This window comes from Schistocerca gregaria, chromosome 4 (genome assembly GCF_023897955.1).
Source record: "Schistocerca gregaria isolate iqSchGreg1 chromosome 4, iqSchGreg1.2, whole genome shotgun sequence".
NCBI classification, from domain to species: domain Eukaryota; kingdom Metazoa; phylum Arthropoda; class Insecta; order Orthoptera; family Acrididae; genus Schistocerca; species Schistocerca gregaria.
This window is the reverse complement of record NC_064923.1, coordinates 755,644,923-755,653,474: the sequence shown is the minus strand read 5'-3', so window position 1 is coordinate 755,653,474 and position 8,552 is coordinate 755,644,923.

Below are 8,552 nucleotides of genomic sequence, written 5' to 3'. Positions count from 1 at the left end.
TAGTCAATTGTCAGGATGAGCATTACTGCAAAGGGCCTTTGATTCTAAAGCATTATGTCAGGGTGAAAATACTAAATAAATTAAATTTTCTCTCTAAGCAACATGTGGACAGGGTGGGTTCTTCCTTGGCTTGGGTATGACGTCGCCAAATGTAACTGGGTTTTCTCTTTTGATGCTAGTCAATTGTCAGGATGAGCATTACTGCAAAGGGCCTTTGATTCTAAAACATTATGTCAGGGTGAAAATACTAAATAAATTAAATTTTCTCTCTAAGCAACATGTGGACAGGGTGGGTTCTTCCTTGGCTTGGGTATGACGTCGCCAAATGTAACTGGGTTTTCTCTTTTGATGCTAGTCAATTGTCAGGATGAGCATTACTGCAAAGGGCCTTTGATTCTAAAGCATTATGTCAGGGTGAAAATACTAAATAAATTACATTTTCTCTCTAAGCAACATGTGGACAGGGTGGGTTCTTCCTTGGCTTGGGTATGACGTCGCCAAATGTAACTGGGTTTTCTCTTTTGATGCTAGTCAATTGTCAGGATGAGCATTACTGCAAAGGGCCTTTGATTCTAAAACATTATGTCAGGGTGAAAATACTAAATAAATTAAATTTTCTCTCTAAGCAACATGTGGACAGGGTGGGTTCTTCCTTGGCTTGGGTATGACGTCGCCAAATGTAACTGGGTTTTCTCTTTTGATGCTAGTCAATTGTCAGGATGAGCATTACTGCAAAGGGCCTTTGATTCTAAAACATTATGTCAGGGTGAAAATACTAAATAAATTAAATTTTCTCTCTAAGCAACATGTGGACAGGGTGGGTTCTTCCTTGGCTTGGGTATGACGTCGCCAAATGTAACTGGGTTTTCTCTTTTGATGCTAGTCAATTGTCAGGATGAGCATTACTGCAAAGGGCCTTTGATTCTAAAGCATTATGTCAGGGTGAAAATACTAAATAAATTAAATTTTCTCTCTAAGCAACATGTGGACAGGGTGGGTTCTTCCTTGGCTTGGGTATGACGTCGCCAAATGTAACTGGGTTTTCTCTTTTGATGCTAGTCAATTGTCAGGATGAGCATTACTGCAAAGGGCCTTTGATTCTAAAACATTATGTCAGGGTGAAAATACTAAATAAATTAAATTTTCTCTCTAAGCAACATGTGGACAGGGTGGGTTCTTCCTTGGCTTGGGTATGACGTCGCCAAATGTAACTGGGTTTTCTCTTTTGATGCTAGTCAATTGTCAGGATGAGCATTACTGCAAAGGGCCTTTGATTCTAAAACATTATGTCAGGGTGAAAATACTAAATAAATTAAATTTTCTCTCTAAGCAACATGTGGACAGGGTGGGTTCTTCCTTGGCTTGGGTATGACGTCGCCAAATGTAACTGGGTTTTCTCTTTTGATGCTAGTCAATTGTCAGGATGAGCATTACTGCAAAGGGCCTTTGATTCTAAAACATTATGTCAGGGTGAAAATACTAAATAAATTAAATTTTCTCTCTAAGCAACATGTGGACAGGGTGGGTTCTTCCTTGGCTTGGGTATGACGTCGCCAAATGTAACTGGGTTTTCTCTTTTGATGCTAGTCAATTGTCAGGATGAGCATTACTGCAAAGGGCCTTTGATTCTAAAACATTATGTCAGGGTGAAAATACTAAATAAATTAAATTTTCTCTCTAAGCAACATGTGGACAGGGTGGGTTCTTCCTTGGCTTGGGTATGACGTCGCCAAATGTAACTGGGTTTTCTCTTTTGATGCTAGTCAATTGTCAGGATGAGCATTACTGCAAAGGGCCTTTGATTCTAAAACATTATGTCAGGGTGAAAATACTAAATAAATTAAATTTTCTCTCTAAGCAACATGTGGACAGGGTGGGTTCTTCCTTGGCTTGGGTATGACGTCGCCAAATGTAACTGGGTTTTCTCTTTTGATGCTAGTCAATTGTCAGGATGAGCATTACTGCAAAGGGCCTTTGATTCTAAAACATTATGTCAGGGTGAAAATACTAAATAAATTAAATTTTCTCTCTAAGCAACATGTGGACAGGGTGGGTTCTTCCTTGGCTTGGGTATGACGTCGCCAAATGTAACTGGGTTTTCTCTTTTGATGCTAGTCAATTGTCAGGATGAGCATTACTGCAAAGGGCCTTTGATTCTAAAGCATTATGTCAGGGTGAAAATACTAAATAAATTAAATTTTCTCTCTAAGCAACATGTGGACAGGGTGGGTTCTTCCTTGGCTTGGGTATGACGTCGCCAAATGTAACTGGGTTTTCTCTTTTGATGCTAGTCAATTGTCAGGATGAGCATTACTGCAAAGGGCCTTTGATTCTAAAACATTATGTCAGGGTGAAAATACTAAATAAATTAAATTTTCTCTCTAAGCAACATGTGGACAGGGTGGGTTCTTCCTTGGCTTGGGTATGACGTCGCCAAATGTAACTGGGTTTTCTCTTTTGATGCTAGTCAATTGTCAGGATGAGCATTACTGCAAAGGGCCTTTGATTCTAAAACATTATGTCAGGGTGAAAATACTAAATAAATTAAATTTTCTCTCTAAGCAACATGTGGACAGGGTGGGTTCTTCCTTGGCTTGGGTATGACGTCGCCAAATGTAACTGGGTTTTCTCTTTTGATGCTAGTCAATTGTCAGGATGAGCATTACTGCAAAGGGCCTTTGATTCTAAAGCATTATGTCAGGGTGAAAATACTAAATAAATTAAATTTTCTCTCTAAGCAACATGTGGACAGGGTGGGTTCTTCCTTGGCTTGGGTATGACGTCGCCAAATGTAACTGGGTTTTCTCTTTTGATGCTAGTCAATTGTCAGGATGAGCATTACTGCAAAGGGCCTTTGATTCTAAAACATTATGTCAGGGTGAAAATACTAAATAAATTAAATTTTCTCTCTAAGCAACATGTGGACAGGGTGGGTTCTTCCTTGGCTTGGGTATGACGTCGCCAAATGTAACTGGGTTTTCTCTTTTGATGCTAGTCAATTGTCAGGATGAGCATTACTGCAAAGGGCCTTTGATTCTAAAACATTATGTCAGGGTGAAAATACTAAATAAATTAAATTTTCTCTCTAAGCAACATGTGGACAGGGTGGGTTCTTCCTTGGCTTGGGTATGACGTCGCCAAATGTAACTGGGTTTTCTCTTTTGATGCTAGTCAATTGTCAGGATGAGCATTACTGCAAAGGGCCTTTGATTCTAAAACATTATGTCAGGGTGAAAATACTAAATAAATTAAATTTTCTCTCTAAGCAACATGTGGACAGGGTGGGTTCTTCCTTGGCTTGGGTATGACGTCGCCAAATGTAACTGGGTTTTCTCTTTTGATGCTAGTCAATTGTCAGGATGAGCATTACTGCAAAGGGCCTTTGATTCTAAAACATTATGTCAGGGTGAAAATACTAAATAAATTAAATTTTCTCTCTAAGCAACATGTGGACAGGGTGGGTTCTTCCTTGGCTTGGGTATGACGTCGCCAAATGTAACTGGGTTTTCTCTTTTGATGCTAGTCAATTGTCAGGATGAGCATTACTGCAAAGGGCCTTTGATTCTAAAGCATTATGTCAGGGTGAAAATACTAAATAAATTAAATTTTCTCTCTAAGCAACATGTGGACAGGGTGGGTTCTTCCTTGGCTTGGGTATGACGTCGCCAAATGTAACTGGGTTTTCTCTTTTGATGCTAGTCAATTGTCAGGATGAGCATTACTGCAAAGGGCCTTTGATTCTAAAACATTATGTCAGGGTGAAAATACTAAATAAATTAAATTTTCTCTCTAAGCAACATGTGGACAGGGTGGGTTCTTCCTTGGCTTGGGTATGACGTCGCCAAATGTAACTGGGTTTTCTCTTTTGATGCTAGTCAATTGTCAGGATGAGCATTACTGCAAAGGGCCTTTGATTCTAAAGCATTATGTCAGGGTGAAAATACTAAATAAATTAAATTTTCTCTCTAAGCAACATGTGGACAGGGTGGGTTCTTCCTTGGCTTGGGTATGACGTCGCCAAATGTAACTGGGTTTTCTCTTTTGATGCTAGTCAATTGTCAGGATGAGCATTACTGCAAAGGGCCTTTGATTCTAAAACATTATGTCAGGGTGAAAATACTAAATAAATTAAATTTTCTCTCTAAGCAACATGTGGACAGGGTGGGTTCTTCCTTGGCTTGGGTATGACGTCGCCAAATGTAACTGGGTTTTCTCTTTTGATGCTAGTCAATTGTCAGGATGAGCATTACTGCAAAGGGCCTTTGATTCTAAAACATTATGTCAGGGTGAAAATACTAAATAAATTAAATTTTCTCTCTAAGCAACATGTGGACAGGGTGGGTTCTTCCTTGGCTTGGGTATGACGTCGCCAAATGTAACTGGGTTTTCTCTTTTGATGCTAGTCAATTGTCAGGATGAGCATTACTGCAAAGGGCCTTTGATTCTAAAGCATTATGTCAGGGTGAAAATACTAAATAAATTAAATTTTCTCTCTAAGCAACATGTGGACAGGGTGGGTTCTTCCTTGGCTTGGGTATGACGTCGCCAAATGTAACTGGGTTTTCTCTTTTGATGCTAGTCAATTGTCAGGATGAGCATTACTGCAAAGGGCCTTTGATTCTAAAACATTATGTCAGGGTGAAAATACTAAATAAATTAAATTTTCTCTCTAAGCAACATGTGGACAGGGTGGGTTCTTCCTTGGCTTGGGTATGACGTCGCCAAATGTAACTGGGTTTTCTCTTTTGATGCTAGTCAATTGTCAGGATGAGCATTACTGCAAAGGGCCTTTGATTCTAAAGCATTATGTCAGGGTGAAAATACTAAATAAATTAAATTTTCTCTCTAAGCAACATGTGGACAGGGTGGGTTCTTCCTTGGCTTGGGTATGACGTCGCCAAATGTAACTGGGTTTTCTCTTTTGATGCTAGTCAATTGTCAGGATGAGCATTACTGCAAAGGGCCTTTGATTCTAAAGCATTATGTCAGGGTGAAAATACTAAATAAATTAAATTTTCTCTCTAAGCAACATGTGGACAGGGTGGGTTCTTCCTTGGCTTGGGTATGACGTCGCCAAATGTAACTGGGTTTTCTCTTTTGATGCTAGTCAATTGTCAGGATGAGCATTACTGCAAAGGGCCTTTGATTCTAAAGCATTATGTCAGGGTGAAAATACTAAATAAATTAAATTTTCTCTCTAAGCAACATGTGGACAGGGTGGGTTCTTCCTTGGCTTGGGTATGACGTCGCCAAATGTAACTGGGTTTTCTCTTTTGATGCTAGTCAATTGTCAGGATGAGCATTACTGCAAAGGGCCTTTGATTCTAAAACATTATGTCAGGGTGAAAATACTAAATAAATTAAATTTTCTCTCTAAGCAACATGTGGACAGGGTGGGTTCTTCCTTGGCTTGGGTATGACGTCGCCAAATGTAACTGGGTTTTCTCTTTTGATGCTAGTGAATTGTCAGGATGAGCATTACTGCAAAGGGCCTTTGATTCTAAAGCATTATGTCAGGGTGAAAATACTAAATAAATTAAATTTTCTCTCTAAGCAACATGTGGACAGGGTGGGTTCTTCCTTGGCTTGGGTATGACGTCGCCAAATGTAACTGGGTTTTCTCTTTTGATGCTAGTCAATTGTCAGGATGAGCATTACTGCAAAGGGCCTTTGATTCTAAAGCATTATGTCAGGGTGAAAATACTAAATAAATTAAATTTTCTCTCTAAGCAACATGTGGACAGGGTGGGTTCTTCCTTGGCTCGGGTATGACGTAGAATGAATCAGCATTTTTACATAAGATAAGTTTTATTGAAAGTCTTGTACAACTGTTTCCTTACAGGATGTACTGGCTTGGAGAGCGGCAGCTGTGTCGTTTGCGAAGCCTTCTGCTACGGCAGCGGCGGCGTCTGATTACGCGTGGCGGTGTGTATCTCGTGTCGCCGTCTCGCCCAGTTGACTGGAGACGCGCATCGTGCTGTGCCCCGTTTAATTATTGAGAACGAAGTCGTGAATCGGATGGTGATACCTTGGATGTGACGTCCCAGTGTTTCTCTTTTCTATGCGGCCGCGTGTGTCAGTGTTGTGCGTCGGCCAGCGGAGCGGCGCGGCGGGAGAAGGCCAGTGTCCCGGACTCGAACAACGGACTCCCGCTTGCCAGTCTTTGGCTGTCATATCTTCATCTCAGCTCACAGGTGACTGATGGTGTGAGGCCATCTCCTTCCCGTCGTCACGAGTCACCCGGGAACGTAAAAATCAGTCTTCAAATACCTTTTACTTCTGTCTTCTGGAGGCGAGGCTGCGGCTTGCTATTCCATCACAGCGGCGGACTTGGTGCTTCTGTGTACGATGTAGTCTCTTCCTGCATGACGGTCTTCAGCTCCAAAACTGAACTGAAAACTACTACTCTTGTCGGGCCCACTGAGTCTCGCGTATTTATTCACTTGAGTTCACTGGAGGTGAACGACTTCACGGTCATTGCCTCTTCTGTCACGTTGAAAAGCTTCTCGAAGAATCTTCTTAACGTTGGTCATTGGCTCTTGGAATGTAGGTGAGGACCTTTGATCACATGTGACAACTGAGAAACACGTGAGCCGGTCGGGCGATGCCCTGACGGCTGAATCGATAGCGTCCGCTTATGTGGGGAGGGCGATGGCTTCTTCTGAACTTGCTCACTTCATGGTCATTGGCTCTTCTGTCACTGCTGCTCTGCCCGCTGTTTGCCAGTGTGTAATTCTTCTAAACTAAACTAATTTTTTCATTTATTTTCTAATTTATTTACCTATCTTAAGTACCACTCAACAACGTCAATCTGACCAGTGGTGTTATTGTGAAATAATCATCCTATTACCATATCATTACGGGACGTACACAAGAAGAGATATACAAGGTGGTCAGAAACAGTCTGAAAAGCTTGTAAGAATGTTGCAGGGTAGGTTGTGCTGTGACATAACTGTTAAGAAAAAATTCGATACATTTCGCCGTTTCCGAGGGAAATAACGTTGAAAAGTGAAATAACACTGAAATTTGCCAGACAGCCCGTTGCGGTCGCAAATTCAAGCGGGCCTCCAGAGACAGTATCACCTAATGTGTTCTTCGTCTGGTTTTTTATAAGCGAACAAGAGAGCGATACAAAAATTGGACATGGGACAGAAGTAAGGACAGAACCAGAGCCACAGGCTGTATAGTCTAGTACACTATGAGAACACCTGACACTGATTGTATCTGGCTGGTCGATTGAATTTTTGCGCACTCAACGACCTGGTTGGCTAACTTCATTATTAATTAAATCGGAAATGAGGCGACGGATAGAATTTTTTTCTTAATAATTATTCCTCAGCACAACCTAACCTGCAGAACCCTTACAAGCTTTTTGGACTGTTCCTGACCACCCTGTATGAAACTGGAACAAATCTTTCCTGTGACATATATCATTAGTGCTGCTTTTTAATCCCTTTTATGGCGTCTGTTTTTTCCGATTTTTCCACGTAATGCTGGGGGCAGGCTGATAGGAGCCACAGTGCTGTTCTTTAGCCTAATGAGTAAAATGTGAGTATTAGAGAAACAAAAGGTTATTTCCAGAAGCCAGACCTGCGACAGGTCTGGTAGGCGCGAGAGGAGAGTATTGCAGATAAGGAAGAAAACGCATGAGAGACAATGTCTGGGGCTAGGGCAGTGGCTGAGCACTGGCAAGTGTGAGAGTAGGAAGTCGGGGCAGGACAGAGAGGAAGGTTTTTTTTTCCTTTACTGCTATTTCATATCCCTGCCCCATGGGGGCAGGAGCAGGCTGACAGTGGCACAGTTCGCCACTCTTCAGCCAAGAGACCATATGAAATAAAATATTACATATATAAAAGAGGGTATCAAAGATGGGGTTTACACATGAGAAGTGAAAACAATAGGAGTTAAAATATACAAAGAAAAAAGGGGTAGTTTTACGAGGCACATTTACGTCAGATGCACATATAATTAAAGTGACACTCGATGAAGGAGATAGCACATAAACACTGGCGGCACAAAGAGCACAGTTAAAAACGGCGTTCTCAGTAATGAGAACCACATGGGACGACGACAATGAATACACACTGCACTTATGTTACAAGCATGGCGAGCACCAAAACACGACAAAGTAACTGGATTAAAATTGGAAGGACCTGCCAAGTGAGGGGATGTCAAAGAGGAGAGAGAGAGGAAAGAGAGAAAGGGGTTTGGCGGAGGAGGGGAATAGGAAGGGTCAGAAGGGGGGGGAGCCAGTAACACACCAATGGGGGGGGGGGGGGATGAGTAGGGAGCAGTTGAGGTGGGAGTGCAAGGACTGGAAAAGGAGAAGCACAGGGGGTAGTAGGGAGGAAACAGCAGAGGGGGAGGGGAAAGAGAGAGAACCATAGGGAGGAGGGGAGAGGGAGAAGAGTTGGAAGGAAGAATAAATATCAGGGTGAAGCATGTCATCTGGGGTGGGGAGACATTGGAAGTTCCTTTGGGAGGTGTGGAGATGGAGAAAGGGTGGGACACATCAGTAAAGGCGTAGCAGCAGGTGGGGAGTGGAGAGGAGT